We start from the raw sequence: 20053 nt of genomic DNA on the forward strand, positions 1-20053 counted from the left end.
TGAAAGGTATAGTTACAAATAGGGGTTCCTGCCCAAAATGGGTTAAAACTGAGACAGGTATAGATAGATCAGTCTCTAAACCAGTGTTTTGCGACCCAGGAGAAAGATTCAAAGAGTGAGATTTTCCTCAGAAGCATTGACACTTCCACATTGCACCGGTTTCTTTGTGTTGGCTCCACCAGCTTTCTGATGAACATCATGTGTGGCATTCAACTGCGGTGGTCCAACAAAAAGTAGAAAGTACAGCTTCTGTATTGTACTCGTACTGCGATCCAGCAGACGAGGGGCCTCTGAAACACACAGACAGTCACCTGGCAGATATGGGTCACGTAGAGAGGACTGCAGTCTTCCGTCTATACAAGTGGTGGTCAAGTACTGTACATTTATGTATTGTAGCCAGCATTGTTAACATCCCTGCCATCTCATAGCATTGTGTCTGCAGGCAGCTACCGAGGCTAGAAGCCACATTCAGTTAGTTCAAGTCCAGTTCACCCCTCCATAGTCCTCAACAGAAACCTCCTTGTAGCGATGGACTTATCCAGTGCAGAGAGGCTTTGCCTCCACATATCGGCCATAGGAATCCTGTGTAAGGTACAGGAGTGGATGTGACCTTCACAGTAAAACAGTGGCACTAACACAGCAGTGCAGAGGAGAGATGAGAGGATTGGTTAAGTGCAAAGAGTCTAAACTTCTTTTTTTGGGGGGGGGGGAAACGTGAGCATGTGAGAAAGCCATGTGAGATTCCTTTTTGTTATTAGCACGGTAGTTCCTGGCCAAACAGGAAACCGGTGCGGTAGTTCCTGGCCAAACAGGAAACCGGTGCATTTCCATTTCTGTTTTCCGGCCGGATGACGTAATTTTCGCGGGAAGGACGGCCCGCCACCGTTTCAATAGAAAATAAAATAGAAAAGGCTTTCGGGGGTGAAATTCATGGAGTGGGTGTTGTGAAACATTTTCCACTCACAAAAGATATACAATTTAACTTTACATTTTTTTTTTAAGTTACCTAGTACCTGTTACCTGTTTTAAACATGTTTTAATCCTGTTTTAGTCTTTTTGATTTTTTTGATTCTTTTGCAAATGGTTTTCGTTATCTGTTTTATTATGTACTGTAGCACTTTGAGGTTTGTTTCAAATGTAAAGTGCAATACAAATAAAATTTATTATTATTATTATTAGTATTACTTTAAGTATCTAACCAATTTTGTGGGATAATTCAGATTAATTAGATGGCCTCTATTTCTCTTTGTTCATCTCCTTTGAGTGATTGAATACTTTATTAGCAAGTTTGGGAAACAGCACAGTTACAAATGCTATGCTAAAAGGATAACACAAAAATCCCCAGGGGGCTTATTTCCATTGTGGTCCTTTGTACTCAATTCATCAAAACATACCATACATTACATATCAGCAACAACACTAAAAGCCATTCTAGAAAAGTGGGGGTTTGGGCGAGGGGTAGAGGATGACACTCGCTCTGGTGTTTTGCCCCTGGGCGTCTCGCTCTAGAGAAGTACGGTAGTTTGACAGGTACATGGGCAGATTGGGCACTGATGTCTATACCCTCTTAACTTATTATTTTTTCACTGTAATCTTTGTAATAAGTGGTAATTAATCCATTACAATTAACTATTGACAGTTCATGCAATGGACAGCCCTTATTCAGTCAATGTTAAAAAAAATATAATTCAGTTCAAGTTTGTGAATCTCCCCCCAAAAATTCTCCCCTTTACTTTGCTCCATCTCCCTGTACTGCAGTCCACATACTGTACACTGATTCTGATTTCTCTTGTTTATTATATCTTCCATCCAGGTACCAGCCGGCCTATCAGGATACCAACCTGAAACATTCAGCAAATTCTTAGCTCTCTACCTCCATGGAGCTGTTTAAGACTGCATCATACCTGAATGATTGTGTATGTGCATATTGAATAACTCAATGTAGTGTTATGCTTTTGTTTTAAATGGTATCATTACATTACAAGTATTTCAATCATCAGTTGTTGAATAACTGCACACGAGAAAATGCTTGTATTCCATGGTAATTCAAATAAAAAGTAGAGAAAATAGATGAAAAGTAGTATGTTCTTTTCAACAGAGGCCTTTATTCCAGTTTAAATAAGCCAACAGTTCATTTGGAAAATTGCATTCTTTTTTTTGGTCCATTTATGCAGAGATGAAATCCCCCAAAAAAAATCACAATTTTATTCCACAATCTGTTGGTTGTAGAATCATAATACATTATTGATCCATCCCGCGTATTTTGGCATACATATTTTTTATTTACCTTTGTACAATATATTTTATCCATCCGTCCGTCCATTAACCCATCCCATCCACACAAAGCTGTACAAATTGATCAATAGAAATGTTTGCCTGTAGATGTATTATCCATTAGGCAAGGAAATACTCAGCCGAGTAGCTTGGTGTTTCAAGTTGCTTTACCTGGCATGAGATAATCTCCCCCCTTAACCCTTGACTTGAGGGCCCATTCTAAAAACTTCTAAATCCTGACCTAAGTTTTCTGAAAAACTTCAAATATTTATTCAAAAAATTGCAACAAATGTATGTTGCTATATACTGTACATAGCAACAAGAACCCCAAAAGGGGTTCCCGTCCTGAAAGGTATAGTTACAAATAGGGGTTCCTGCCCAAAATGGGTTAAAACTGAGACAGGTATAGATAGATCAGTCTCTAAACCAGTGTTTTGCGACCCAGGAGAAAGATTCAAAGAGTGAGATTTTCCTCAGAAGCATTGACACTTCCACATTGCACCGGTTTCTTTGTGTTGGCTCCACCAGCTTTCTGATGAACATCATGTGTGGCATTCAACTGCGGTGGTCCAACAAAAAGTAGAAAGTACAGCTTCTGTATTGTACTCGTACTGCGATCCAGCAGACGAGGGGCCTCTGAAACACACAGACAGTCACCTGGCAGATATGGGTCACGTAGAGAGGACTGCAGTCTTCCGTCTATACAAGTGGTGGTCAAGTACTGTACATTTATGTATTGTAGCCAGCATTGTTAACATCCCTGCCATCTCATAGCATTGTGTCTGCAGGCAGCTACCGAGGCTAGAAGCCACATTCAGTTAGTTCAAGTCCAGTTCACCCCTCCATAGTCCTCAACAGAAACCTCCTTGTAGCGATGGACTTATCCAGTGCAGAGAGGCTTTGCCTCCACATATCGGCCATAGGAATCCTGTGTAAGGTACAGGAGTGGATGTGACCTTCACAGTAAAACAGTGGCACTAACACAGCAGTGCAGAGGAGAGATGAGAGGATTGGTTAAGTGCAAAGAGTCTAAACTTCTTTTTTTGGGGGGGGGGGAAACGTGAGCATGTGAGAAAGCCAGTGACCGCAGGCTGACTGGAGAGATTGAGGGATGCTGTATTGGGCCGGGCTTATTCCGGGGACAGGGCCATGCTGGGTTAAGAGCTCTGTATTTCAGGTCAGGGGGTGCTGTGATGTCATCTACCTGCCGAAGATGCCCTCGTACTCCAGCAATATGAGCTCCACAATCAGGTTCTGATACACCATATGGACCGCCATGTTCAACGATGAGAAGAGAGAGAGAGAGAAGAAAGAGCAGAGCAGAGCAGAGCAAGAAGAGAAGAGAAGTATACTATAGAAGGTAAAAAGTCATTTATTTTTCATAAACTCAAACTTTATTTGACTCCTGATAGCAAATGCTAACTCTCTCACAAGTCTCTCTATTGATCTCACTCTCTCACTCAAGTCTCTCTCACTCTCAAACATGTAAATTGAATATTGACAATTTGGGGGGAATTGAGCCACACTTCTCTTCCGGGTCATTTCGGACCCTAACACCACAAGTGTCACTTTTTTTATAGAGACCATCAGAATGAATTAAAATGATGATAAATCATTTTGTTGCGTTAAAATGGCTATTTCTGAGGATATCATTAAGTCTCATTCCAATAAAGAAATGTAAAGGGTACTTTTTACCTATTTAAACTTGAAAACGACGCGTTGTAAGCTTGTAGATCTGCTATTTTCAAATAGCTGATGTATATGTTAAAGTGCTCATGTGGCCCATAGTTGCTTCTTTTGGGCTGGTTTTCCTAGACCTGGTTGCTTGTTTCTCTCACAGAATCTGGCAACACTGGTTGCCACCCCCCCTCCCTATGGAACTCACTCCCAGCTCCCTTCAAAGCTGCCCCCACCCTTCGTATGTATAAAACCACACTCAAAGGCCCGGACCGCTGCCCTAGCCGTCCGAGCACCTAGGCTCTAATGTAGCCTGACAGTGCATCGCGGGTTCGAGTCCCGTTCCCGACGACCTTTACTGCATGTTTCTCCCCATCATGTTTCCTGTCCGTCTCCACTTGCAACTATCAATAAAGGCAGGAAAATATATCTTACTATTTTTTTTCTTTAATATCGCGTCAAATAAGAACTGTGATATGAAGCATCAACTGGCGGTTAGAAAACGATAATGTTACTTCCGCCGAATTAGTAAAATGTTCGCCAGAAATAGACTATCAAATATAAGTGACTGACCATCATAAACGATACAGAACCACCTCCCTGACAATATCGCAGAGACAGTTTGTTTATTTTTGGACCACAATTCTTATATGAGACGATTCTAATATGACCCAATGTTATTCTCCATAGAGAAATTACTTTACGAACCAAGGGGATGAACGAGTGACGTCAGGACTTCTGTACTCTATTAAGAAAAGCACTATGTAAATTACATTTATTATTATTTACCCTGGCCTCCATAATAATCAATAATGGGTGTGTTAGATTTAGCTGTGACACTGTCCAAGTATTGACAATACTGTTAGACTACTGTCTGTCTATGCCTGCACATTGACACTCCAATGGCTCTGGGCACACCTACTGTAAATCTAACACACGGCTGCATTGATTATATACTTACAAGCCTGCCATGCCGGTAGCCTACAGGAAAAAAACTAACTATGAAATTGTCCTAGGGTTCCATGTGCCTTTTTAGTGGTTAAAAGGAGCAAAAAAACTAAAACAAACGAAACGGTCAGTGAAAAACATTGGTTCTCGAAGTGGGGTCTGGGCGCTAATATAGCGTCACAATCATTTTAACCACTTAAACCATATTTTATACTTTTGGCTATTCAAAAATAGTGGATATACAAGCGCACAGCTTGTACATACACATTTTTTAAGTATTGGAAAATACTGAATAATTGTGCATTTTATTTTCATTTATCAATGTTCTCCCTGGCACAAAATATTCTCAGATGGGGGGGGGGGGGGGGTCTGCAGACGAATACATATCATTTTGGGGGTTCTTCACAAAGTTTGAGAACCCCTGGTGAAGAAGAAAATACCCACATTTTTAACTTCCAGGTTGCTGATCCTGGTATGGATAGAATGGTCGTGGAACAGGTGGCAGCGGGACGCCTACCCGTCCACCAACTTCAGCTCAGCGTTGCTTCACGTCTGCCACCTCATCATGCTGTGGTCCCTGTGGCGGGCCCCTTGATGTCCCCTTGACCTACCTTAGATTAACGTGTGTGCATAGGCCTACTGTTGTTGTACTTACCTGTGTTTGTCTATGACCTGTGCTATTATGTTACTATGTATCAGCTTTATTGCTTAAAGGGTTAGTTCAGATTTTTGGACTTAAAGCTGTAGGAAATACTTGCCATGAATGTAGTGGTTGCAAAGGTATTAATTGATTGCCCGAGTCCCGTGGTCAGAGTTCTGGTCCGGTTCTGATGAATATTAAGTAGTTCCAGTAGATTTGGTGGGGGGCGCTCTTTAAAAATAAATTAATTTAAAAAAAACTAGCGTCATTTCTATTGTTGACCTATTTCTACCATATAGTGCAGGTTTCGTTCAACTTCGACCCCTCTGTCACATGGTACTATTTTTTGGTGTCATATTTTGTGGGTGAGTAGGCTACCGCGGCGCAGTGATTCTGGACACCATGTGACAGAGGGGTCAGCTCATTGATGCTTCTCACCTGTCGCCTCTACATGCTGTGGTCCCTGTGGCGAGGCCCTATGCTGTGGTGACTGGTCCCTGCGGCGAGTATATGGGAGTGACATCAAGAAAAAAAAGAAGAGAAAAAAAGGACAATGGAAAGGAATGCCGTGGAGGACAGTGGCGCACTTTTAGCAACAGAGAGGACTCGCACTCGCCCACCCTGCCCCCCCATATCACCCCTCTTCCTCCTCCTCTTCCTCACCCACGTCTGCCTCTCTGGATGCTCCAGGTGCTGCTCAAAGTACAACCACAGAGGTGCTATTGTGCGGAATCACAAAACACCTGAAGGTGCTACAAAAAAAAAGTGCATTTTTGATAAAAAACTGTAATTATTATGTTGTACAATGTTTTCTGAATCCGCTTTCAAACCTTGCATGTGACCCAGCTTTTCAAAGTCTGAAATAAAAATGTTTGGTAAACTATATAGATATAGATAAATATTTGTTATGTTCCGACACGTCTGTTGAGAATTAATTAGTAAGAAATAATCTTGTCATCTTTCGAGTAACAGCGGCAGCATTGATTAGCCTATAAATCCCAGTTTGTAAGTATGAAGAATTCCTTTTTTTGTAAATATTGACAATTTCAGCATCCCATTCCATTAAATAAGCATTCCATTGCTTGGAACTCTCCAGTTCAATTGTTGTTTCCATTAGCAAGCCCTTATAAAGATACCATAAGGAAGTATACCTCAGTTGCTCTAAAAGGCTGTTCACATATTTGGAAGTTAAACCCTGTACAGTATATACCTTGATTATACAATTAAGTGTATATGTGGGTGAAGTGTTTTGGTTTTGTTTTTAACAAAGAATGACAATCAATTTGTGTAGCTCCATCTGTCCAGTTTGTTTATAAATGCACAAACCCGCCCTGTCGATATCATTTTCATGTAACAATGAGGAATTGTTTTCATGTGCTTTGGATGGTTAGTTGAAAAAAATATAAAAACTGGATTCTGAACAATGTTGGGATTTGCACGTCTGTATTGTTGGCTACCAGAAGTGATTGTGCCTGATTCACACTTGGTTGCAAAAATAGCAGCCTATATGTAAGCTCATGATGCCTTAGGGGCGGCCATAACTGAGTGGTTAGTGAGCCCGCCTAGGGAGCCAGAGGCCCTGGTTGCCCCAGGTACGATTCCAGGCCACGCCAGCATATGTGTCGATGAAATGAAATTAGTCCCTGAGCAAGACTCTTAACCCCTAATTGCTCACAGGCCCTCATTGGAAACAAGCCCGCAAGGACTTTCATGAACGTCCTGTTAAAAGGAATTATCCTTATGCGTTGTTAGCTTATAGGGCTGCTATTTTTGGTGCGCGACAGACAGCGACACCGCCGTGCAACTAAGTATAAATCATAAATCTGTTTACTCTTCCAATACCTTTTTTGTGGCTGTCTTCTCTATAATCATACATTTGGCTTAATTATTTCATATTTGAATCAGTGGTACTGTACAGCAGTGGTTCTCAACCTGTGGGTGGGGACCCCCAGGGAGATCCCCACGTGATTTTTGGGGGTCCCCAGATGACTGTAAAGTGACAATTTTACTTTTTAGACCTTTTTAATAATAAAAAAAGAAGGGGAAACAAAAAGACCATTACTGCATCAAAAGTAATCAACTAACTAACTATACTATAAAAACTGGTCAAACATCGGCCAAATAATATAAGAGGCAATTTTTGGGGAAATAGTAGATCCAGCCAAGCCAAACCAAGTCAAATTAAATTGAATGCCTCAACTCCTACATTCAAAGTGCTTGTCAGGGTGGGGGGTCCCCAGTTCAAATATGATTATTTTGCGGGGTCCCCAGTTCAAATATGATTATTTTGGGGGGTCACAGCCTGAAAAGGTTGAGAACCACTGCTGCACAGTACCAAGTGCTCATGTTTCTGATTCAAGTCATGTTGAATCCACCAGTCTAATCTCTCCAAAGTGTCTTCCTGTGACTCAGATTGTTTTATTATTGTCTCCGCCGAAGGTGGAGAATATGTTTTCGCTTCGTCCCGCCGCGTGTGAGCAAACATTGTTAGCCAAGCTAACATTGGGCAAGCTCCACGTGACACGTGTCAATTTGTTGACACCAATGCCTCTGATTGGCTAGAGGGACGCGTGACGAAATAAAATTCTATAAATATGTGTGTCACTTCAAAAAGCCCTTACTTTTTGAAGTGAGGTAAAACAGGATCAATCAGACTTGATTGGAACAGTACCTTCAGTAAGTCCAAATCGCCCGTCTGTGCGTGTGTGTTTCCCTCTGAGAACACCTAACATTGGTCAAGCAAAGGCGCAGAAGGCCAAAGCTAAGAAAGCATACTCATCTACAATTGTAACACAGAAGAGGACTAGAGTTGAAATGATCCCACAACAAAGCCGAAGTCTTAATACGTGTCAATATGTTGACATCAATGTCTCTGATTGGCTAGAGGGACGCATGACGAAATACAATCCTATAAATAGGTGTGTCACTTCAAAAAGCCGTTTACGTTTTTGAAGCGAGGTAAGACAGGATCAATCAGTCTTGATTGGAACAGTATCTTCTAGCAATAACTAATGAGATACAGTAGAGTAAAAGATATATATTTTACCCTACTGTATCTCATTAGTTATTGCTATGATAATATAATTGATATATATCAGATGCGTCATAGTATATACATTTTTGTAAGAAATACATAAATAAATATTTTTTTGGATCTCTTTTTTTCATCCTATCTTTTTTTAAACATTTTTTTAAACATTTTTTTAAACATTTTTTTAAACATTTTTTTAAACATTTTTTTAAACATTTTTTTAAACATTTTTTTAAACATTAGAAGACAAAATATGATTTTTAAATCATTTTTTTTTAAATAAATATTTCTTTAACATACACCTTTTTATTTAACTAAAATATATATCTTTTACTCTACTGTATCTCATTAGTTATTGCTATGATAATATAATTGCTATAGTCTGCTGGCGGAGACTTGTGCTCCGAGGAGCACATTTTCTAGTTATTATTATTATTGTTATTATTTTTATCAAGATCTGTCTACAATCTCCATCTTTTTAGCTCATGGTTATTACTAGCAAAGAATTCAGAGCCGTTTTCAAACCTGTGTAATGTTTACAATCTCTGTAAAAACTGAAATAAATATTTGGTGCCTTGCCAAATGCATATTGCAATGGTTTGCATTCACTTAAAGTTCATGTGATATACAATATGAATCTAGTTCTTTACGTGATGACTGGAAAATTGAGAGCACAGATTAATAAATAGATTTGGCTAAAGAACAATCTGGAAACCCATTAATCTGTTTTGAGAGATTAGCTAAAGGGTAATGCATGGTGGTCAGACTGTAGTCATTTCCATTATTATTGCCTCATGGTCACTTGAGCCTGAACAATATATTGGCGATATAATGGCTGATATGTCAGCCATTATTTGACTTTTTTTTTTACAACATCATTATAATTATAGGCTGATGTGTCTGGATTTAACCACTTTTCAATTATGTGTTACTCCTCTGCCCCTCCCCCTTTACTGAACTCTGGTTTTCTTCTTCTTCTTTTTATTTTACAGCGGTTGACATCCAGTTTTTGGTGCATTACCGCCACCTTCTGGCCCATATTATAGATCAGACAAACTTCTTTACTACTACTGTATCAAATTCCCTCTCCCAACCACACACACACACACACACACACACACACACACACACACACACACACACACACACACACACACACACACACACACACACACACACACACACACACACACACACACACACACACACACACACACACACACACACACACACACACACACACCCCTACTCTATATCCTATCATACACTCCTGTTCAGTTTCCCTTAAGAATAATAACACTCTAATATGTTTCCTACCTTCCATTCTTAATAAACCCTTTAGGGTAAATTCCTGCATCCCTAAGTCCCTCATCTGATTCCTCATTGTCCCCCTCTCTAGTATACTAGGACCTTTACTGTTCCTGATATATGTGAATGACATGTCATCGGCCTGCGACTGCAAGCTGTTCCTGTTCGCAGATGACTCGGCCCTGCTAGTCTCGGACAGGGACAGGCTGCAGGTTGAGAAAACTCTCAGCTCCGAACTCAACAAGATCTGCATCTGGCTCTCTGACAACAAACTTTCATTACACCTGGGTAAAACTGAATCCATCCTCTTTGGGTCCAGTCCTAACCTTAGCAAGGCAGAGAGTTTCACGATCAAAGTGGGTGATAATGTCATCAAAAGAAAGGATGAAATTACCTACCTGGGCTCCATCTTGGAGGCAAACCTCTCCGGTAACAAAAACGCCGAAAAAGTGATCAAAAATGTCAACCGAACAACACGCTATTTGTGGAGGATTGATCGCCTAGTCAGTAAGAATACTCTGAAGATTCTTGCAGGGGCCCTCATTCAAGGTCATTATGATTATGCATGCACTTCATGGTATCACAACACCTCCAAGGCCTTAAAAACAAGGCTCCAAACATCCCAAAACAAACTTGTAAGGCTACTTCTTGGCCTCAATCACAGAACCCATCTAACCCCTGCTCATTTTGCTAGGATTGGATGGCTTAGGGTTGAGGACAGAGTACAGCAACTTGCTATGGGCCTGGTCTTCAAGATACACCACAACATTGGGATCCCCCTGTATTTGTCAAAATACTTCAAAAATGTTAATGAAGTCCATGATCATAACACCAGAGGCAGCTCCACTGATCATGTTCAACCCAGATTTGGCTCAACTAAGGGTATGAACTCATTCTCATGCTATTCATCAAAAATGTGGAATGCCCTACCAAAAGGAGTAAAGGAGTGTAAAACCCTACTCACTTTCAAAACTGCCCTAAAGATACACCTTCAGGAGGCTGCAATTCGAAAATGGCCCCTGTCTAAGTCTTAACCTACCCCTCCCTACCCCCCCCCCCCCTCTTTCATTTTCCTCTTTTGTATATATATATATTATTTTTTTTCTCTCGTCATACCAGTAACCTGAAAGCTGATTGTATGACATTCTGTATAGTAGTGTGTATATCTGCCTGCCTCTTATATTTCATCATGATTTGTGTGCATGGGGTCCTCATCTTAAACAAGCGTAATGCTTAATGAGGGTTTCCAGTTTAGTAGACCTTGTATTGTGAATTTGTACTTCCATGTACTGTTATGTACTGTCATGTACTATTCTCATGTCTTTCTAAATAAACTACATCAATCAATCAATCAATCAATCAATCAATCAATCAATCAATCAATCAATCAATCAATCAATCTCTGTCCCATACCCTCTACAATTCATAAGAACATGCTCCACTGATTCCTCTTCCTGACAACCCTCACATAACCCAGACTGATGTTTTCCTATCATTTTTAATGTTACATTTAGTGCACTGTGCCCTAACCTTAATCTTACCAATACTATCTCCTCTCTCCTCTGTCCAATACCCACCCTTTTAACTTTGACACTCTTTTGAACACTATATAAGTGTTTCCCTTTCACCTCACAATCCCATTTTCCTTGCCACATTCTATTAACTTTCTCCCATACTACACTCTTAACTTCCGCTTTACTAATACTAACCTTCATCTCTACTATCCCCTTCTCTAACGCCTTCTTAGCCAACCGATCCGCTGTCTCATTCCCCTTCACCCCTACATAGTCTACTTGCCAGCCCATAGAGCCCCATTGTGAACCCGGACATGTTGAGTACACCAAGGTTTTATGTTAGAAATGTTGAGTATGGGTCCCCAGCATGTAGAAACTGCCGGATGCTAACTTGGATATGTTGAGCAATTTTCAGAATTAGCGTAATTAGCTTTTATTAGCATAATCACCTATATGGACAATATTTCAGCAATTGTCCCAGGCCTTAGGGATATTTTCGCGCTAATCAGTCTTAAATGCACCAAATTTGGCCCAGATGTAGCCCAGGGCATGCTCTAATGATTTAGCTAGGGCGCCCGAGCGGGCAACCTTTGGGGTCGCCATAGCGGCCAAATCCAAAATGGCCGCCATATAAAACGGTTTTGGCTGTAACTGAGATCCAGTGTTGCCTCCCAAGCTGCCCATGCACTATTTTCCCATGGCCAAGGAAGGCTGATGTAGTATCACATCCTGCTAGCGCATGGAAGAGAGGAAAAGCCGGAGTTTGTTACACCTCATCATGTGGATGTGAGGAACATTGAGGTTCTACACAACAAACCTTGTTGTGTGGTGCGTGGAGGTGCGTGGAGGGGTGCCCCCCCCCCCCCCTGCACCGCATTTCCATTTTTATTTGTATTGTTTAATATACTCTAGCCTACTGGCTTATTATCTGTATCAATAGGGATGTGCTCCACTCCATTTTTCTATTGTTTCAATAAAATTGTATGTGTAACATACATAGGTTGCTTTTTTTAGGTTGTTGATAGTGGTCATATTGGTAATAAGCTAATTAGAGTGCTCTAGATAGATTTAATCATTAATCGGAGCATTCCAATGTGTTTCTAATGCTTAAAAAAAACATAAAATCGACACCAAGTTTGCCAAAAGTCTCGTTTTCACATAGCCACAATCGAGTAGGACAGCATTAACTATTTTACTCTCTTGGATATCTCTCAGTCAAACATTTGTTATTTGATTCAGAGCAGCAGCTGTTGAATACTCTTCCCCTCTCAATATTATGTGGAAAATCACTGGTTAAAAAACAATATTCATAGAAATGTAGTATTTGATCTAGTCACACACTATATTTTCCATACGTATGTTTTCTTAAAACAAAAAAACAAAAACAGGTGATAAACTTTATGACTATTATATCCAGATTTTGTCATTTTATATTTAAGGCAATGCTATAATTTTTTACACTTTTCCATTTATGTGGTATTTGGAATTCCTCAATCAAAATGCCATGTGGTATTTGGAATGAGGAGTAGGTCAATAGGTATGAGCATTAATCAATAATCAGATACATCTATACTATACTGATATCAGATGATATACTGGATTTGGTGATATCTATTGATATATTAACCCGCAATAGTAATGGTTTCCCAAAATTGCACAACTACATTGAGAACATGTCATATCTGATGACTGTATGTCAAAGAACACCCTATAAAACTTAGGTATAGACATGCATTATATGAAATGAGCATGTTCAGAAGCAGAGATATGCTCTAATTGTGTGACACTGAAGGCATGAAGAACACAATTTCAGCCCCTGAACATACCTTGATCCACTAAATATAAAATAGACAACTTTCATATGTTATTTGGATGACCCAAAGGATCATAAACAATCCTGAATGATTACTATTGCAATTTATGTTCGGTCAAACCACAGATTGACTGGACTACTAATAGCTTTCTTCACAAATGTGTTCATAAAGGTGTCTAGTAACACCTCTCAATTTGTTCCAATTCAACTCCCATGGGAAACTTAATGGCATACAATCAAAGTTGGGGTACCCGAAGAGGCTGGGCAAAAAAAAAAAAAAAAAAAAAATACAAAATACAAATGGCCAACATGAACTGGTGGGATGTCTAATCATGTTTTTTTTGGGGGGTCCTGAATCCATTCCGACCATTAGGTTTTATTAGGGTTTCAAGGACTACTAGCCATAACATCAGCCACGCCTACTTTTCAAGGGGCCTATCCATCAAAGTGTGGTGGCCGTAATTGTCACTTATTTATCTTTGTTGAGTCGTATGTTTTGATTCTTGGGCTTCTTAGAATTTTGCTTCTACGGTAATTAACTTTGAAAGGTAATCCAAGAGTCTAAGTCCATGTTTGTGATCATCTATTACCATGGCGCATTCATGCAACCTTTCCTCATTAGCATTAGTATTTTTGCTAATAATTGATATAGGTGATCTGAGAGTCTGTCTGTTTGGATGTTCATACATTAATCTCTTCCAATTATTAAGTTATGCAACTTTTCCTTTTTAGTATCATTTGCGTACATTATGGAAAAAAATATATAATTATGTAAAATAAAGAATATACAAAATGGTCACATACTTGCCAGATTAAGATTATTTTAAACTGCATAGTGCACATACAATGTATGAACACAAGAAATTATAACGAGAAATGATGACTGTTGCGAACGTTCAGGGCATACTTGCCAGCACTATATATGGATATCCCCATAGATGGAGACGATCGACCTACTGTATGAAGTCTGACAGCATAGAATCTCTAGAAAGGGAGATTCCTAACATACCTAGCTCTGACATCAGAAAACCCCTCCTGGAAACTCAGGAGACATCATAGTCCCAGATTTCGGCATAACTGACATAGCCCACTCCATATATGGATATGCTTGACACTACCTGACATCGCCGTAGTGACATCAGGGGGCACAGCCAACAGTATAAAGGACCCTGGATGCCCTGGTTAATCCAGTGTCCTCAGCGACGCTCGAAGATCATCTTAACTCTCTCCAGAGTACCAGGAGATTAGCTGGCCTTACAAACCAGTTAATCACGGATTGCATATTCAAGGACGACTAGCTGGCTTTACAACCCAGTTAGGCCTCACAGTGGCTCTTGAGTCCGGTTTTTAACCAACCAGCCGATTATCTGTTTTACAATGACCAAGTATAAATATACAAACAAAATAAACACTAATGAAACTAGTCTTGATGGCAACTTCCATTACACAGTTTTGTAACCATGTTAATAGAAGAATCTCCATCTGCCATGTCATCGTCAAAGCCCACCAGCAAAAGTCCTGTCAGCTACAGAGAAGGCATAGAACCCTTGTAAGGCTGCAGCCATCCCCTTACCAAGTGCACGCACTACTGATTATCTGTTTCTTGTTCACGATGATGAAGTACGTAGGTGTGCTTGCATAGCTGATGGTACCATCGGGTTGCAAGACTCTCTGGACTGAGTGAACTCAATCCAGAGATTTGTTGCCCCTCTTCAGACAGCATCCAAGCTGTGTAGGTCAGGATTATCCAGCCTCTTTGTGCGAGCTACTGTACCAGCTCAGTGGCCTTGTGGTTAGAGTGTCCGCCCTGAGATTGGGAGGTCGGGGTTACTTGTACATCATGGCTGGGGGATGTACTTGTATATCAAGCTTACTCACGATACTACCCTATGGGCCACTTGGTTTGGCAAGGCGTACTACTACTTGTGCGAGCTATGTCACCCTGGAATTTCTTCTGTGTGGCGGCCTCCTTGGCGAGATTGACAGTAAGCTCTTGTTTGATCCTGTTCGACAGGAACTGTTTTGCTGATACTTTCCCCAATGGTGTGTCGTCTTCCTTATGGTAAGTAGTTGGAGGCTTGCCACCCTGGAATCTCTTCCGTGTGGCCTCCTTGGCGAGATAGACAGTCAGCAAATCTTTGATCCTGTTTGACAGGAACTGTTTTGCTGATACTTTCCCCAATGGTGTGTCAATTCAATTCAATTCAATTTTATTAAAGTGTCAAATCACAACAAGTTGTCTCAAGACACTTTACATGTAGAGAAGAGACCCGACAGTCCCACCCTGAGCAAGCAATTTTGCGACAGTGGCAACGAAAAACTCCCCCTTAACTGGAAGAAACGTCAGGCCAGGGGCGTGCTGGGACCAAAATTAAGCTCTGGGATTTTCTTCCGAACCGGCCCACCGTTTTGTTTTGTCAACGGGGGGGGGGGTTGCTGCGTTTTAACCCAGCAACCCTATGTAAATTGCGCCACTGCTGATAAACGTCCCAGCCCAACAGTAATGTAACTAATAATTGGGCCGCGCGACCCGGAAATTACCGTAATAATCCTAAAACGGGGGCAAAAAAAAGTTTTATATATTTTTTTGGGTGGCCCACCGGCCGTCTGGCGGCCCGTAAATGGCGCGGCCGTTCTGGAATTTTCCCGAATTTCCCAGTGGCCAGCACGTCCCTGCGTCAGGCAGACCCTATGCTCTAGGGTGGCGGCCTTCTGCCTCGACCGTGTCGGGGGGAAAGAAGAGAGAGAGAGGGAGAGACAGAGGAGAGACAGAAAGAGATACAAGTAGTAACAATAACAATAGTAGCAAATATAATTGTGTAAGATAGTATATGATAATATAATATAGTACAGCAATAATGTGTATGTACTATATAATGGTATAATATAAGAATGTTAAGATAATATACAGTATAGTGTAGTGGTACAGTATAGTGTAATGTAGTAGAAATCCACGGTCGTGCTCCATGGAGAGGCCCGGTCCGCAGTCACAGTCTTGAGCCGCAGCTGGGGGTCCGTAGTGACAGTCCATGGAACTGCGACGTGGGAGATAAAAGAAACTCCGGGGAGCGGGTCCCCGGGTGTAGAATTAGTGGCAGGCCTTACTAGAGCGTGAATCCGTACAGCAGGGGTCGGCAACTGAGATTGGCCTCGGGCCAATATCATTCCCAGTCATTCCATGGCGGGCCTGGCGTCTGGAAAATAGCTAATCTAGCTATACAATTTTAGAAATCCTTTAAAATGCATCATGTTCATGATCACTTCAAAAGTGGGTTCAGGTTCTATTAAATAAGTATTTATAATTATTTTAACATTTATTTTTAATAATTTTATTTCTAAATTCTTTGGGGGGGGGGGGGGGGTCCAATCTGAAGCTAGGGGACTAGGGGGGATTTCCGCGCCTGGCCAGAACAAATAAAACAAAGTTATTTTAATAAAAACACCAGTTCAGTAAATCATTCATACTGTATCTTTACTAATATGTGACTGATGGCACCAGCAATGTGAACATTAACATAATTAAACCGACTTAAAATCAGACCAAGATAAAAGCTGAATCCACTTGATCATGGAGTGCTTGATTTCAGAGGCTCTTGAAACGAGTGCTACATTAGGTATAATAATTACAATGCGCCATTTATTAACTAAATAAAAAATACTATTAGGCTTTTGCATTGGGGGCGCTTGCTGTTATTTGTTCAGTCTGTTGCTTGATTGCAGAAAACATTTCAGCTGCTGCTAGTGAGATACAGACAACAACAATGGCGCTATCGAAAAGTCTGAAGAGGAAAGTTCACAGTGAAAACAGAGTGTTTAGAAAGGAGTGGACAGATCGGTATGTGTTCATCTTACCTGGTTTCACTAATGCAAATCCCATGTGTTTGATCTGCAACAGACCCGTGTCTGTTTGCAAAGAATATAATATTAGACAGCACCACGATACGGAGCATCCCACCTTCAAAGTGAATTTCCCACCAAAATCAGAGGCACGAAAGAAAGAAATTGAAAGACTGAAAGCATCTTATGCACGCAGCAACAGTATCCTGGTGCGAGGCCTCACATCGCAACAGAAAGTGACCAGTGCTTCTCTAAAGGCGTCCTGGGTGCTGGCAAAGCACAACAAGCCCTTCACAGTTGCAGAGGTTTTCAAGGAGATGATGGTGACAGTTTTGGAGGAACTCGCTACCGACAAGTCTACTGATGGTATCATTGCGTCAGTCAAACAGCTCTCCCTGTCTGCTAGGTCCGCCACCCGCCGTGTCGAGGCACTGTCGGACGCGGTGCGGGGTGTAATTATCGACGGTCTCCGTAATGCAAATTGCTTTTCCATGGCCATAGATGAGAGCACTGACAACACAGATGTAGCCCAGTTGTGCGTTTATGTTAGATATTTTGATGGAAACGTTTTCAAGGAAGAGCTGCTGTCTCTTATCCCATTAGAAGGGCACACCACTGCAGACGTTATATTTACGAAACTGGAAGAGTTGTTTAGGCTGCATTCTTTGTCATTTGAGAGGGTTAATTTAATCGTGACAGACGGGGCTCCTGCTATGGTGGGAAAGCACAGGGGTCTAGTTAGCAGGTTGAAGGAACTCGCCCCCCAAATGCATGGGCTGCATTGCCTCATCCACCAAAGTGTCCTGGTAGCACTTTACAATAATGACCCGTTATAAAGCATTTATAAACGTTTATAAGCAGTTTGTAGACTATTAACAAATCATTAACAACCTGTTTGTTGACATTCGTAAATTATTACTAAAACCTTTATAACTACAGTTACAAATCATGTATAAGGTATTAGTAAGTAGTGAACTATTCATGAATAAGCCATTTATATACATCTGTAAATGATTATTAAATCATTTGTAACTGATGTTATAATATATACAAGCTATTTGTAGATAAAAAACTAATCATAGACAAACTATTTATATACATTGGTTAATGATTATGAAATCATTTATAATAACATTGTAGAACATTTAAGAATAATTTAAACATTATTTAAAACACATTAAAACATTATTTTTATATTTTGCTCATCATTAAATAATGTAATTTAAATTGTAGGAAATCATTTGGAAATTATTCATATAGTGGTATAAATTGAGTTTTTCAGGGAGTTTTTTTTTCATGTTTAGCAAATGATGCGTAAGACATTCGTAAAGAGTATGTAAACCATTTGCAGACGTTATCATGGGCCTGAGCCTAGTTGCTTCTTTTGGGCTTGTTTTCATAGACCTGGCCGCTTGTTTCTTTTGCAAAATCTGGCAACACATTGATTACCTGCATTACACCTGCAGTAGCCTACTAGGGAGGAAGTGAGCAGTGATGCAGTTGCAGACTGGACAGAAATATGTCTAATTCATGTTTTATGTGTTTTGACTGTCTTGTTGCAGGTGATCGAGGTAACATAAAATGGCTAATCTTACACACATGAAGTAGCATTATGACCAGGGGGTATTTTGATGGTGGCCGTTTGTATCCACAATGTTTGTTTTGATGTGTAGGCTAGTAATGTCCTCCATGCTTAGCAGTTTAGCTTAGCAGCTAAAGATAACTTGCACTGGGAGGTGGTGACTGCAGAGGCTCCAACCTGCTACTCTGTGATTCTGTTGTGATGAATTTCTTTGTTTAAATGTCAGTGTGTGTGTGCTGTGGCCAAGAGTTGCTACATTTTATATCTTAATAAATTGTTTTATACTTTTATACTCTATAACGTTACTGTTGTTTTACTAATCATTGTTAAACATGAAATAATAATGCATAGTCTTCACTTTACAACAAGGCCCATGATAACGTTTGCAAATGGTCTACATACTCTTTACGAGTGTCTTACGAATCATTTATTAAACATGAAAGATAATTCTAGTAATTGTTTGGTGTCTGCATTCATGAAAGCCAGGAAGTTTGCAACAGGTAAGGAGAAAGTCACATTAATAGACAGTTGTAAATGATGAACTGTCTTCACTTTACTATAGGGCACATAATAACATGTAATAAGGATTTATAGATATTTTAGGAATGTTTTACAAAGCATATGTTAGACATGAACAAACACATTAACAGACAGTTGTAAATGATGAACTGTCTTCACTTTACTATAGGGCACATAATAACATGTACTAAGGATTTATAGATATTTTAGGAATGTTATACAAAGCATATGTTAAACACGAACAAACACATTAACAGGCAGTTGTAAATGATGAACTGTCTTCACTTTACTATAGGGCACATAATAGCATGTACTAAGGATTTATAGATTTTTGTCTCCGCCAGGCCGAAGTAAAAATACCTGAAAAGTGTACTTAAGTACAGTACTTGAGTACTGTACTGTACAATTAGACCATTGTCTATCCAAAACTAGATATTCAACTTGATGTTCACAGATGGAACAAGATACAAAGAGAGAGAGGGGAAACCTTTGGAAAATGTATTTTGTTTCCATGTCACGCAACCTCACACGCTTCACACTTGCAACATGGACATTCTGTACAGCATGATTTACACAGAGTTCTCTCTCTTGACAAACTGGCTATTTGACTTGAGTTCATTCAACCTCCACCATCAGTTTGATTCTCTTCCTCATAAGTTCACGATTTCTTCACCTCAAACTGTGATGTATTTATCAGTGCCTGTTTACTTCTCTTTTCCACCAGCTATTTAACACCAGTTTATTTTATTACATTTCATTTCATTTGATGGAGGTACAGGACAACAGTTGTATAGCATGTACAGTACTCGTTCATAAATAAATAAGTATAAATCTATACCATGTTCCCTGGTATTATATATATATATATATATATATATATATGTCTGTATGCAACTATACAGTAACATAT

This window comes from Gymnoscopelus braueri, assembly GCF_963280865.1.
Source record: "Gymnoscopelus braueri genome assembly, chromosome: 10".
NCBI lineage: Eukaryota > Metazoa > Chordata > Actinopteri > Myctophiformes > Myctophidae > Gymnoscopelus > Gymnoscopelus braueri.